Source organism: Cryptomeria japonica, chromosome 2 (genome assembly GCF_030272615.1).
Source record: "Cryptomeria japonica chromosome 2, Sugi_1.0, whole genome shotgun sequence".
NCBI classification, from domain to species: domain Eukaryota; kingdom Viridiplantae; phylum Streptophyta; class Pinopsida; order Cupressales; family Cupressaceae; genus Cryptomeria; species Cryptomeria japonica.
In genome coordinates, this window is record NC_081406.1 from 460,982,510 (window position 1) to 460,997,550 (window position 15,041).

Below are 15,041 nucleotides of genomic sequence, written 5' to 3' on the forward strand. Positions count from 1 at the left end.
CAAATAATATCCAACACATAAGACATCCCAAAAACACATCGAGAGGTCCAATCCACACGTTACATTAAGCCAGTCCATAACCTAGATCAACTGGGACCCAATATAGGTCCACATGCTAAAGAAATGATCTCCATCCACCAAGTCTCAAACATGATCACCATCAACATCCTTACTCCATACCAAAGGCTGCACCAACACCACTTATGCATATCATCAAAGATCTTCATTAAAAGATTTGTCAGTGAAACCCTCTCCAGAACAACAAATCAAAATTTTGGGCAAATAGGATAGCATTTGATCACCAAACCAAAACTAACTAACTAAATATGTACATGAATATCATGAATAAGCCAATTCCATAACCAAACCATACCGGATCCAAACCAACCAGAAACTACTCAACCTACCGGGACCAGAAGGGTGTCGATAAAGCATCCAAAACAACTAGTGTTGACATCAATGAGAAAACATCAATGCAACACATAATCAATTCCTCTAAATGGCCAACAAATTCCTCAACTGAGGTTTGACTAAGGCAAACCCCTATCCACAACCCTTCTTTCCTTCTTTTCTATGTGCAAGTTGTTAGGTCCTGGAGGCAACTAAGAGGGGGGGGGGTGAATTAGTTGTCAAATAAATTCAAACCAAAACAACTTAACCAAACTTAATGCTTAATACGGATAAACCAAACTTAATGCTAGTAGACTGTTTATTAGTTAATTGCAGTACCGGTAAATATTAATGCATGAAACAGAAAGACAATATCATCCACAACACATAACACCAATATTTGTACGTGGAAGCCCTGTAAGGGGAAAACCCATGGTGGGAAACATTACCCACAATTAGATGATACTACTACAGATAGTATGTGTATACAATAGGGTGTTTGCACATGCAGAAAGGCCAATTGCCTAGAGCTCACTACTCAAACACAAATGGGAGTGACACTAACTACAATTGGATGGTTAAATCCAATAATGATGTACTGCTTAAAATAGCATCTTCATATGCTGGATTCAGTATCAGTGTAGTTCTGATATGTCTTCACAAAAACCTTCCTTTAACCTTCAAATTATGTTTGCGTGAATTACTCTGCTTATTCTCGCATATACATTAATACAAATATTTTTCCCAATTGCATATCAATCTTACAAATAAGATCTTACATATATACCAAAACCTAGGACCAAAATGTATAGGTCGGCTTTACAAAAGATATTACAATAAAACAATTTACAATTCAATCAATAACCAATGCAATATCCAATTCAACATATCGGCTTAATGCATTTACAACAATAATAAATCATCTCCATAGCATGTCGTACTGATCTAGAATAGATAGACCTTGCTGGTGTTTATCCTCGACCTATTTGCTGGTAACAACAAATATGGAAACACGAATATACCAATGAACAAATCTCCAAGACAAACTATCTAATTGATGTCTTCGATATAACCAAGTGTTTTCCATAACATTTCAAGTGTTGATGAACAATATATCCTGTTGGTGAATAATATACCAGTGACTGTGCATAAAGTCACTCACTTGCTGGTGAACATTGCCAAATCTCCAAGTGCCAGTAGGCTTGACCAAAGTTCATAAGTGTTGACATCAATGAAAAAACCATATCAACATATCCAAAATACAAACAATATCCCCCTTTGGCATTGGTGGCAACACAGGATGGAAAAACCATCAAAGTGCCAAAACAGAAATGCCAAAAAAAACAACATAACCAGAGATCAAAATTCAGAGAGTAATCAATCTCTCCCCAAGAGATAAAGTCTCTCCCCCTAGGAGTTACATGTGATTTTCCATATCAATCTCTCGCCCTTTGACATCAAATTCCAAAGCAATACAAAAACTAGGTTCAAATACAAAATACCAACTTATTTAGTATACCAACTAATCCCCCTGAGAAGTAGCTCTCCTCATCAAAACTGGAGTACAAGATTTCTCTATTAGTTCTGTCGGTTGATGACAAACATCAACTGTCTAAGTTTCTACTAGTGGGGGTATGACCCCAAGCTATTCTCTGAGATATTCAAAAGTCTCCTTAGGCAAAGACTTAGTAAAAATATCTGCAATCTACTCTTTAGTATTCACATAAACCAGTTTTACTTCTTTTTCTTCAACATTCTCTTTTAGAAAATTCAGTTTGATAGAGACATGTTTAGGTTTAGAATGTAGTATTGGATTATTAGATATATCAATTGTTGTTGTATTATCACAATAGATAGTTATAGGTTCTTTGCATTTTACCTTTATGTCCTTCAACATTTGCTTAAGCCATAATACCTGTGTATAGTTAGTTGTTGCTGCAACATATTCTGATTCTGCTGTTGACAAAGATGTGAAACTTTGTTTCTTACTCAACAAAGAAATTAATATGCTTCCAAGAAAAAATGCTCCACCGGTGGTGCTTTTTCTATCATCTATATCTCCTACCCAATTTGCATCTGTGTATGCACATAATTCAAAGTTTTCATCTCTAGGATACCATAGGCAAATATTTGTAGTGCCTTGTAAGAACCGGAAAATCCTTTTTACAGCTGATTCATGATTTTCTTTGGGATTACTTTGAAATCTTGAAACAATACATACTGCATTCAGAATATCAGGTCTTGTTTGTGTCAAATACAATAGACCTCCTATCATAGATTTGTACCTAGTCAGATTAATAGGTGTAGATTCATCCCTTAGTGATAATTTATCAGTTGTAGTCATAGGTGTGCTTACCGGTTTAGAGTTTTCCATCCCATATTTCTTTAGTAACTCTTTTAAGTACTTAGATTGGCTCAAGAATATACCTTTATCAGTTTGTGAAATCTGTAATCCTAAAAATAATTTTATCTCTCCAATCATAGACATTTCAAATTCTTGTTGCATTTCAATAGAAAAGTCTTTACACAAACCATCTTCTCCTCCAAAGATTATATCATCAACAAAAACTTGTATAACCAAGATGTCATCATTAGTCACTTTATAGTATAAGTTGCTATGAACATTACCTTTAGAAAAACCAATCTTCAAAAGATATTTATCCAATCTAGCATACCAAGCTCTTGGAGCTTGCTTCAAACCATACAAAGCTTTCCTTAACCTGCAAACCATATCTTTGTTATCTGTCAAAGAAAATCCATCAGGTTTCTCAATGTAAACTTCTTCTTCAAGATATCCATTCAGAAATGCACATTTAATATCCATTTAATATATTTTGTATTTCTTGTGTGCTACAAAAGCCAAGAATAATGTGACTACCTCAATTTTGGCTACCGGTGCAAAGCTTTCATTATAATCAATTCCTTCTTTCTGTGAATATCCCTTACATACTAGTCTTTCTTTATTTCCGATTACCTTACCATATTCATTGAGTTTGTTTCTGAATACCCATTTTTTTCCAATTACATTTTTGTCTTTAGGTCGGGGAACTAATGTCCATGTGTTATTCTTCTCAATTTGTTTTAATTCTTCTTCCATAGCTTTAATCCAGTGTTTATCTTCACATCCCTCATTAATTGATGCTAGTTCAATTTGAGAAATAAGACATACCTCTTCATTTTCTAGTCTTCCTCTTGTCATAACTCCTTGATACTTGTTCCCAATTACCTGATCTTCAAAATGATTCAACCTTACATACCGGGGTGTCTTTGTTTGCTATTGTTCTTCAGTTACAGTGGAATTTTCAGATGATACCAGTGTAACTGGATCTTCATTCTGTACTTGTGTGTGTTCATTTCTCAGTATCTCTGTTGCTGGTTTAGAGTCTATATACCTTGAAGTTCCTCTAAATTGTTCATCAATTTTCACATTTGTGCTCTCAACATTTTTCTGTAACCAAAAAATATTCCTTCATACTTCTAGGATCAAATTTTCCAATATACTCATCTCTTTTAATATAGCTGATAAGTCGGTGTATTGACATATTTTTATCAGGATTTTTAGGTTTTTGGTATCTTTTGGGTTGCATTATGATAGTAAAATATTATGCATTGACTATATGTAATCCATGTTTTAAAAACCAAACTTAAGAAATCATGTTTGAACCTTGCCAATTTCTTCTTGCAGCCATGCCAATTTATTCCTGCAGCCAAATGGTTTGTCTCTATGATATGCAGATTATTTAAGATGATTTCATATGTGAGTTAATGAATGTATTAGTTAAAGTAAGATACATATGAGTGTCCTTGTATTCTATTTTTGTTTTAGTGCAGGTAATAATTGATGCTGCAATGAAGAATTCTCTTCCGCGCCTAAGGACTGGAGAGTCACGCCAGAGAGCTAGAGGTCAAATTGAAGGAGATTCAAGCGAGCATGATCTAAGGAATAATTGGAGTAGTTGTACTTCACCACGGGAGTTTAACTCTAGTACATGTTTAATTTGTAAAATATTTCTTTGACGTGCAAAGGACTGTGGTTCGGTTATAGATCCACAGTTCCTGTAGCCAAGCTCTTTGTTATCCCCTTCGTCTAGCAGTGATCCGCCTTTTCTTTTGGACGTAATTATAGTTATCTGTTGTAGTTTGTCTTTTCTATTTAATAAACTCTCCCTTCTTTTCTGAGTGTTAGACAGAATGGAAAAGGATTGAGCAGTTTTTGTCATGTATTCTAGATTTTCATCTTTTGGATATGTAATCATCTTTCAGGAAGAAATGAATAAAAACATGTTATTCTGATCTGTTAAGATTTCTTTACTGAGAGTTTGATATCACTTATCCAAGGGGGCCCACTTGGTGAGTGATTGTATGTTTATAATTATTGAAGTTAGTTTTTACTTAGTTGCAGTAGAAGTTCATGACTGGGATGTTCCTGCAGCCACTGGAAAGAGATCCTTTGACTGTTCCTACAGCCAAGGCAGAATAGTGTTAGTCCTGTTATTTCCATTAATTCATTTCAGTAGAATTTTGAAAAGCTTTCATTTAGTCTTTCTGATTTTTAATCCTACATTTCTTCTAGTAATTGAGAATAATCATTCAAGGAGCTTAGTGCATATATCTTGCAGACCCATTTCAAGTTTTATGTTCCTGGATTGACAACCAAATGAACACCAACCATGAGACTAGTAAACTCTACCATATGAATATCCAAACTTTGGATTGAGATTTCAATTAGAGATATTATTGTTATTAATGTTGGGGTAGACAATAGCATTTAATTCCAAATATTCTAAAATATTTAAGAGTAGGAGTAATGCTAAACCATAGTTCATCAAGGGTCTTACCAGTTTCACCTTTGATGTGAACTTTGTTGACTGTGTAGACTGATGTGCTTACTGCCTCTCTCCAATATAAATGTGGTAGATTTTCTTTTGATAACATACTTCTAGCTGCATCCAAGATAGTTCTATTTTTCCTTTCTACAACTCCATTCTGCTGGGGTGTCCGGGGTGCTAATAACTGTCTTCTGATTCCATTTACTTCACAAAATGTATTAAATTCCTTAGATGTTAATTCACCTCCTTGATCTGATCTCAAACATTTGATTTTCTTATCGGTTTCATTTTCTACCATCACCTTGAATAGCTTGAATTTCCTAAGTGCTTCTGATTTTTCTCTGAGAAAAGTAACCCAACACATTCTAGAATAGTCATCAATGATTAGCATGAAATATCTGTCACCTTGTAAGATTTTAGTTCTAGCTGGACCACATAAGTCAGTATGAATTAAGTCAAGAGCACTATTGGATTTTTCTGGAATACTTTTAAAAGATGCTCTAACTTGTTTTCCAAATTGAAATTCCTTTCATACCGGATTCTGAGGCTTAACAATTTTAGGTAAGTCTCTAACTGCTTTAGTTGTACTGATTTTCACAATGAAATCAAAATTTACATGACAAAGTCTCTTATGCCATAGCCAACTTTCATCAATATGTGCAATCAAGCATGTTTTTTCATTATTATTCAAATGAAAGATATTACCTATAGTTTGATTACTGGTTGCAATTTCCAAACTAGTTTTGTTCATAATTTTGCATTTCCCATTCTAGAATTGTAATTGAAATCCTTTTTCAACTAATTGACCAACACTCAAAAGAGTATGCTTTAATCCTTCAACATAGTAAACATTGTCAGTATCATTCTTATCATCAAGAGATATAGTACCTTTACCTTTGATCAAACAAGCTTTATCATCTCTAAATCTTACCAGACCTCCATTATATTCCTGAAAAGTCAAGAATTTACTTTTATCACCAGTCATATGATATGAACATCTTGAATCAATGAACCATTCATCCTTAACCTCAACTTTAGCTGCCAGGGCTTGCTCTACTGATTGAATAGTAGGTGTCAGTTGATCTTTTGTAATAGCAACAAAGACCCATCCATTGTCTATTGGATCCTCATCAGAATCATCAGTGACTCCTTCATTACCAAGATACAAGACTTGTCTTTATTATTCCAAAATCTATATCTCTGATATTTAGGGTTAGGCTTGTATGTTCTTCTAGCTTCTTCTTTTAATCTTACATGTCTATTAGGTCATCTTGAAGCCATATGACCAATCTTATTACAGCTAAAACATTTAAAGGGTGCTTTACCTTCATACTTACTTCCAATTGGACCTTTAGGCATTTTCCTCGCAAATAGTGCTTCAAGTTCTTCAAGATCTTCATTTTCTCTCTTGTTTTCTTCAAGTTCTCTTGAATAAAAAGATTTCCAATCAGACTTTTCAAATGATGATGATGCAGATGAAGTTGATGCCTTAAAAGCTAAATCTTTCTTTATAGTAGCAACATGACTAAATTCCTCAATTTCAAAAGCTGAAAGTTTTCAATCAATGTATCTCTAGTTACTGATGTATTAGGCATTGTTCTTAACTCATTTATAGCAGTAAATTTCATTTTGTATGCTGGTGGAAATCCTCTTAAAACTTTTGAAACAATTTCATCTTCACTTAAGGTTCCTCCACAACATTTAATACCTAAAACAATTTCATTAACTCTTTCCATAAAAGCAAAAATTCTTTCATCTTCTTCCATTTTCAGATTTTCATACCTGACCAGGAAGCTCTCAAGTTTTGCAATTTTGACTATGGAATCTCCTTCATTCAATGTTTCCAAATGGTCCCAAATAGGTTTAGCAGTAGATCTATCTGATAATCCCATGATTTGCTGATCTGATAATGTGCTCAAAAGTGCTTCTCTTGCTTTGCAATCACTTTCCTCATCTTTAGCCAAGTTAGGTGGATTAGGTTGACCATGAGTAGGAGTAGTATAGCCATTCTTTGTAACTTCCCAAATGTCCTTTCCAATGCAATTTAGATGTGTCTCCATCCTAATCTTCCATTTTCCATATTTAGTTCCATCAAGTTTAGGAGTGTCCTTCCTGAAATAGTTAGAAGACATTGGATATCCTCAAGCTGTTAAACTTCCACAAAAAGAGGACTAAGCTCTGATATCAATTATTAGGTCCCAAAGGCAACTGAGAGGGGGGGGGGAGTGAATCAGTTGTCAAATAAATTCAAACCAAAACAACTTAACCAAACTTAATGCCGCTAGACAGTTTATCAGTTAATTGCAGTATCGGTAAAGATTAATGCATGAAACAGAAAGACAATATCATCCACAACACATAACACCAATATTTGTACATGGAAACCCTGTAAGGGGAAAAATCATAGTGGGAAACCCTACCCACAATCAGATGATACTACTATATATAGTATGTGTATACATTAGGGGTTCTGCACATGCAGAAAGGCCAAGCGCCTAGAGCTCACTGCTCAAACACAAATGGGAGTCATGCTGACTACAATTGGATGGTTAAATCCAATAATGATGTACTGCTTAAATTAGCATCTTCATATGCTGGATTCAGTACTAGTGTAGTTCTGATGTGTCTTCACAAAAACCTTCCTTCAACCTTCAAATGATGTCTACATGTATTGCTCTTCTTATTCTCACATATACCTTTATACAAATATTTTTCCAAATCGCATATCGATCTTACAAATAAGATCTTACATATATACCAAAACCTAGGACCAAAATGTATAGGTTGACTTTACAAAAGATATTACAATAAAACAATTTACAATTAAATCAATAACCAATGCAATATCTGATTCAACATGTCGTCTTAATGCATTTACAACAATAATAAATCATCTCCATAGCGTGTCTTGCTGATCTGGAATAGATAGGCCTGTCGGTGTTTATCCTGGACCTATTTGTCGGTAACAACAAATATGCAAACACAAATATATCAATGAACAAATCTCCAAGAAAAACTGTCCAAATGATGTCTTCGACATAACCAAGTGTTTTCCATGTCATTTCAAGTGTCGTTGAATAATATATCCTGTCGATGAATAAGATACCAGTGACTATGCATAAAGTCACTTGCTTGCTGGTGAACATTCCCAAATCTCCAAGTGCTAGTAGGCTTGACTAGAGTTGATAAGTGTTTACATCAATGAAAAAAATATATCAACATATCTAAAATACCAACACAAGTTGCAGGTGCGTGACTGTAATTGTAAATTTAGGATTCATTTGCAGAGATGGAAAAACCCTTTTCATCTCGCGAATTTTTCAAAGGACTGTGCATAACTTACGCACGGTCCTGATGAATTTTCTCTAAATTTATAGGGAAGGTCTGTATAAGTCTAAATACCTCAGATCCAAAGTTACAATGCGATCTCGAATCGGTAGCTCCTTATTTCACCCATTTTGTGTTCATTTTCTGCATAGTCAACAAGTCAACTCTTCTACTTACAAAAGAGGATAAATTGCATTGCACCCTTGAAATTCACTTAGTATTTAGATCCTTCTTCAATATAGGGTTTGGATCTAGTAAATTCAACCCCTCTTTTGAATGTAAAGTATCTCCCAAGTGAAAATCATCCTAGTGATTTCCTTTCTCTCTCCTAGGTGGGGCATCACTAGGGTTCAATTTTCCACTTTACATTTTGGTGAACCCAACATCCTATATCTTAATTTTGATTTTTTATTTGTTAGATCTGAATAATTTCAATGTGAACTTTAAAATTTCACTTCCAAGTTTGATCTTTTTGCGAAATTTAGAGGTTAATTGCATAAAAACCTTAATTTTTCATTTTGAGGAAATTAAGCGTGTGAAGTATATAATTTTTATTGTTTGTTTTAGATCTGATTTCTATTTCAAATTTGCAATTAAAATCAGTCTTTTTATTATAAAAATTAAGTGGTTAAACAGTAAACCCCTAAATTTTAAGGGATCTCCTATTTCGACCTTTGACTGCTTATTTGATCTATCTAAACATCTCCAAACTAGATAATTTTCTGGACTCCATAGTAGAATCACAATATCTTTCATCTTTGAAAATTTCAAAAAATGTTTGTCAAACTATGCATAATTTACGCACAGTCCTTGACATTTATTCTGAAATTTGGGAGTTGGATTTGACTGTATTTTACTGCTTAAATCCAAAGATTTGGTTGATTCTATCAATTTTTAAACCTCCTAAGGTCGAAAAAAAAATCAAAATTGCATGTTTGATTCCTTGCAATTTACAAAAAATCTAGATTTGAAATTGAACTTGTGCAAAATTTGGATCTTAATTCATTTTTTTAGATTTATCATTATTTTCAGATTTGTCTTCTTACTAAAAATATTCAAAATTTCAAAATCAATTGGTTAGGATCTAAAACCCTAATTTTTAAATTAAATTGGAGTTTGTGCAAATTTCAATCAAATTCATTAATTTTTAGTCCTCTAAACATTTTCCAAAGTGTCCCTATCCATTAGGTCTGGTATTCTTCAAAATTTTCTTTCAATTCATCATATTTCACAAAACCCTAATTAGGTTATTCCAACATTCTGAGCTTAAATTCACCTATCTATAGATCATAAAATCACTAAATTTTTTGGAATTAGTAATTAAATCATCGTATCTATCATCCCTAAAAGATTCAAAAAAAGTTGAAGGGATCGTGCATAACTTACGAACAGTCCCTAGCTTTTTTCCTGAAATTTTGGGAGATTGTTAGACTATGTTTTACTACTCAATTCTAGAAAATTGGTTGATTTTGTCGAATTTTGTTCCCTCTAACATCAAAAATAATCTCCACTTTCAACATTCAATTTTCAAGATATAGTTTAAAATTAAGTGGTTAATTAAGAACAACCCTAATTTTAAATTAAAAAATTTCAATTCAACAACATTGAATTTATAAAATTAACAGATTTTTCAGGACACCCTAATTTTAATTTTCAATCTCTTTTGGATAATTATCATCATTCCTAGAAATTACACCATTCCTTCTTTAAATAAATTGGTTCATTTTTTATAATCATTTTTCTTAGAATTTTGTGTTATTGAATTTTGCAACTTAGATTCCAAAATTCAAAATTCAAATTTTCCCTCCTAGCTCTCATTTGAATAACATTGTGGATTGCATAGTTTTTTGATTGTGTTTTTTAAATTTAGCTCATTGCATTCACTTCTTCCCTTTCAATTTATAAAAATGTCAAATTTATTTCTACAAGATGAAGCATTTAAGTTGAAAGGATTTAAGATATATGAAAAATCCCCTTAAATGATCCCTCTCCCAAAAAGTCTCCCCTAAAAGAGGACATATTGATGCAAGGAGGTACTTTTAATACTCTTCCTAATGATCTCCCTATTTGGGATGAACCATTAGAGGAAAATGTAGATTACTCTCTTCATATGATCCTCCCTCATGAGGGTACCTTGGTGAAAGATGATGATTTTAATAACACTTCACCTTCTATTCCTTCCAATAACCTTCCTTCCAAAGATGAAGCATTAATCACATATGATAGTCCTTTTCCTAATGAGTGTCTTAAACATAAAGATACCTTAGAACAAGAGGATGATATTATTTCTCATTATAATTCTATCTCTCCCAAAAATCAAGAGCCTAACAAAAATCAAATCAATTCCATTCATGTTCCTAGGAAACCAAAAAATCTTCTTGATTATGATGTCATCCCTTACACATATACTAATGAGGTAGTTAATGAGAACATAAGTGACACATCATATGCATTCTTAGTTCCTACAATTCTCTCTTCAATTCACTCAAATACATCATCTCTGACCAAAGAAGTTCCTAAAGAATAACTCTTAGAGGATGATTGGGGGTCCTTATATTTCACTCCTACCTTTTCTAGAAAGTCTAAGATGCCTGAATTTCATATTCCAAATTTTTCTCGTAACACAAATCTTTGAAATGATTGAGCCTTTTTAAACTTCAATCCAATTCCCCCTAAGAGTGAACCCTCTTTTGAATATACACATGGATGCAATGGACAAATTCTTGAATGTGAGCGACAAAGTAATGAGATATCACACTTTCCTTTGTCAACATCTTCTTCTCCATTGTCTTGTAAATCCACACCTTCTCATTCTAATTTTGAGCTACAACAAGAAAATGTGTTGACCAATATTCTAAATTCCAACTTAATATTACCTCTTTGTGCTAAACGAAGAATAAAACATAAACAACATTCTCAAAATTCTTCTTTTTGTAAATATCATCAAACCCATGGCCATTCTACTAATGAGTGGCAAGCTTTGAAAATAAAAATACAACATTAAATTGATTCAAGCATGTTAAAAATAACATCTGACAATGAATGGCATATTCATCATGATCATTTAAAATAACATTCAAGTTCCTATTATGTTTCTCCTGACTATGTGATGTAGTTAGCCTACCTATTGGGGGGCTCCTTGTCATTCATGGTGGTACAATTTCAGGTACAATCACACTTAGTGAGCAAGGTAATAGTCTATTTATTATTGCCTCTATTTTTGGGGGCAAAGAATATTCCTTTTCCTTTTTCTAAGTTTTCACTATTTTCATTATGGAGTACATTATTCATAATCTTGATGTCCTTTCTTGTATGGATTTCTCCTTCATGCGAGCATATGTTTGTTCCATGAGTGGGATCTTTTCCTTGCTTGAAATGATACATCTATTATGAACAATCTCTCCTTAGATAACTTTTATGAACCTTCTTCTTCTTTCTCTCTCTTTGAAAATTACCTCTTCTATTGTGTTATTCATAACTTGATGTCCTTTCTTGAATGGAGTTATCCCTCATGCGAGCACATGTTTGTTCTATGGTTAGGATTTTTTCCTTGCTGAAAACGTTATGTCTCTTATGAGTAATCTCTCTCTAGAAGTTGTGTAATTCTTCTTATTGCCCTACACTTGGGGGGCAATTATATCTCTCCCTCTCACTTTCTCTAAGGATCCAAACTTTCCTATTTTGCAGATGGTGTGAGTTTTATTACTTGATGTCATTCCTTGTGTGAAGTTGTTGTTGTTTGCCCAAGGGTTCTCTCTTATACAAGATGTGTAAGTCCTTGACTCTAATCTCTTTCACACTTGGTAATGTACATTTATAATAAATTCACCTATCCCCATTGGGATAAAAGTGAGTCATCCTTCATGAAGAATCCCTTTCACCTAGCAATATGAGGAAGGGTTGAATTCTTGTTCTCTTCTACGCTTTGTTCTAGAAGATGTTATATTTGTCTAAGACAACTCCTCTTGGAGGTAGATGTCTTTTGAGAAAATATCTCTTCTCCTCCAAGGATCTCCTTTATACTTATAGTAATGTATCTCTTTTCAACTATCTTATCCTTTCTTGAAGAGTATTCCCTCTCTTGCTTGGATTTATGACATTGTTGTATGATGGATATCTTGTTGGTGTCAAAGGTAGGTATCCTTGTTCTACTTTCCTTAAGATATCAACATTCAACTATGTTGACATCTTAAGGGGGGGGCACCCATACTGCTCCTTTTGTATTATATTTCTCTTGCACATTGTATCTCTTATACAATGCTTGGGTCATTCTCAAAACCAGAGGGAAACCTCATAGAGCGAGATGTCACCACTTTTCTCTTATACAGTGGGTCATTCTCACAACTAGAGGGTAGCCTCTTAGAGTGAGATGTTGTCACTTTTCTCTTATATAGTGGGTCATTCTTGGAACAAGAGGGCAGCCTCTTAGAGTGATATGTCACCACTTTTATCTTATATGGTGGGTCATTCTCGAAACTAGAGGGCAACCTCTTAGAGCGAGATATCACCACTTTTTTCTTATGCAATGGGTCATTCTCTGAACCAGAGGGAAACCTCTTAGAGAGAGATGTCACCACTTTTATCTTATAAAGTGGGTCATCCTTGGAACCAAAGGGCAGCCTCTTAGAGCGAGATGCCACAAATTTTCTCTTATGAAGGGTGATTATTCTTGGAATCAGAGCATAGTCTCTTAGAGAAAGATGTCATGCCTTTCTTGATATTTGTACTATACATCTTATACAAGTTTTAGCATACTCGTGCATAGACTCCTATGAGGTGCTTTGAACTTGACTTGCACACTTGTGCATGAGGTTGAGTGGAACTAACGGTGTTCTCACTCTCTTTCCTTTCATGGATCACCTAGATAGAATCTAGGGGCTAGTTTTCCATGTCCTTTTTTCTCCATGGATCACCTAGTTCTAGGGGCAAGATGTTCATGGTTCCTTTTGTTTGCCTTTGTTCTCATGGATCACCAAAGTGTGTATTTGTGTTCTCTTTCTTCTTCCTCTCATGAAATCATAGTTTTACTATTGATGGTTCATGGATGATGCCAACTTTTCTCTTTTATGTCATTATATTTGTTCATGAGATGGTATTTTATGTTTCAAGAATGATATTAATTGATTGAGATATTTTTCATATTGAGGTCTCTTCGGCTAGTTGAATTGAGGTGTTATAATATTAGCTTTTGTAGTGTGCCTTTTTATGTGCACTTGCATATGTTTGAGTGAGTTAAAATCCTAAGATCGGGGCCTTGGTTCCTTGAGATTTGACATCTTATACTCCTTGTGATATTTCTCTGCATCTCTCATCTTCATCTCTCTTTCTTCTACTTTACCAACAATATTGGCATAAGTCATACTCTCGCTAAAGTGGGGGCTAAATGTAGTGTCATAAGATTGCATCCCTTACAATTTTGAATGCATTTTAGACCCCTTACCTTGGCGATATCATCTCCCATGCCCGATCAGGATCCATCTATGTCTCCACCATGGAATCGGGCCTCATTTCTACACTTTACAACTTGTTTAGACCCTGTTTTAGGCCCCCAAAATGAATAGGACCATGGTGTGGTACCCCAGTCCCCTTAGGATAGTGGTGTGGTGCCCTTGTCCTCCCTCTTTGTGTGGCCCCAATATGGGTCCATCTAACCCTTGGACTTAAATTATCTTTTGGGAATTAAATTTCCCCCCTTTGTTGGCCTTTGGTGAAGGGATAATTAACTCTCTAAGGAAAGTATAAAAGGGGATCTAGTCCTCTCATTTGCATAAGCAAAAATTGTGAAAACAAGTGGAAGGTCTCCATTATTGTCATCAAGCGTTCAAGTCTAAAAGTCTTCAAGCATCCATCAAGTCTTCTTCTTCATGTGTCTTCTTCATTCATCCATTGGACCAACATTACAACATTCATTTGAAAGCATGTGTGTGTGTTAGGGTTTTGTCATGTTACATGCCATTTCATACAACACTTGTAATTAAATTCAAGAAGCAAAGCAACCATCATCAACAAATTTTAGATCTACAAGGTATACATTTCCATTATTTACCATCATCAACAAATTGAAAATCTGCAAGGTATACATTTTCATTATTTACATTTAAGCATTTGTAATTAATTTATTTTAGGGTTGATTCCTCAACTGGGGTTTCACTAAGGCAAACTCCTATTTACAAGCCTTCTTCCCTTCTTTTATGTGTGCAAGTTGTAGGTGCACAGTTGTAATTGCAGATTTAGGATTCATTTGCAGAGATGAAAAAACCCTTTTCGTCTTGCGGATTTTTTGGAGGATCGTGCATAACTTACGAACGACCCTAATGACTTTTCTCCAAATTTGTAGGGTAGGTCTGTATCAGTCTAAATACCTTAGATCTGAAGTTACAATATGATCCTGAATTGGTAGCTCCTTATTTTATCCATTTTGTCTTCATTTTCTGCGTAGTCAACAAGTCAACTCTTCTACTTACAAAAGAGGATAAATTGCATTGCACCTTTGCA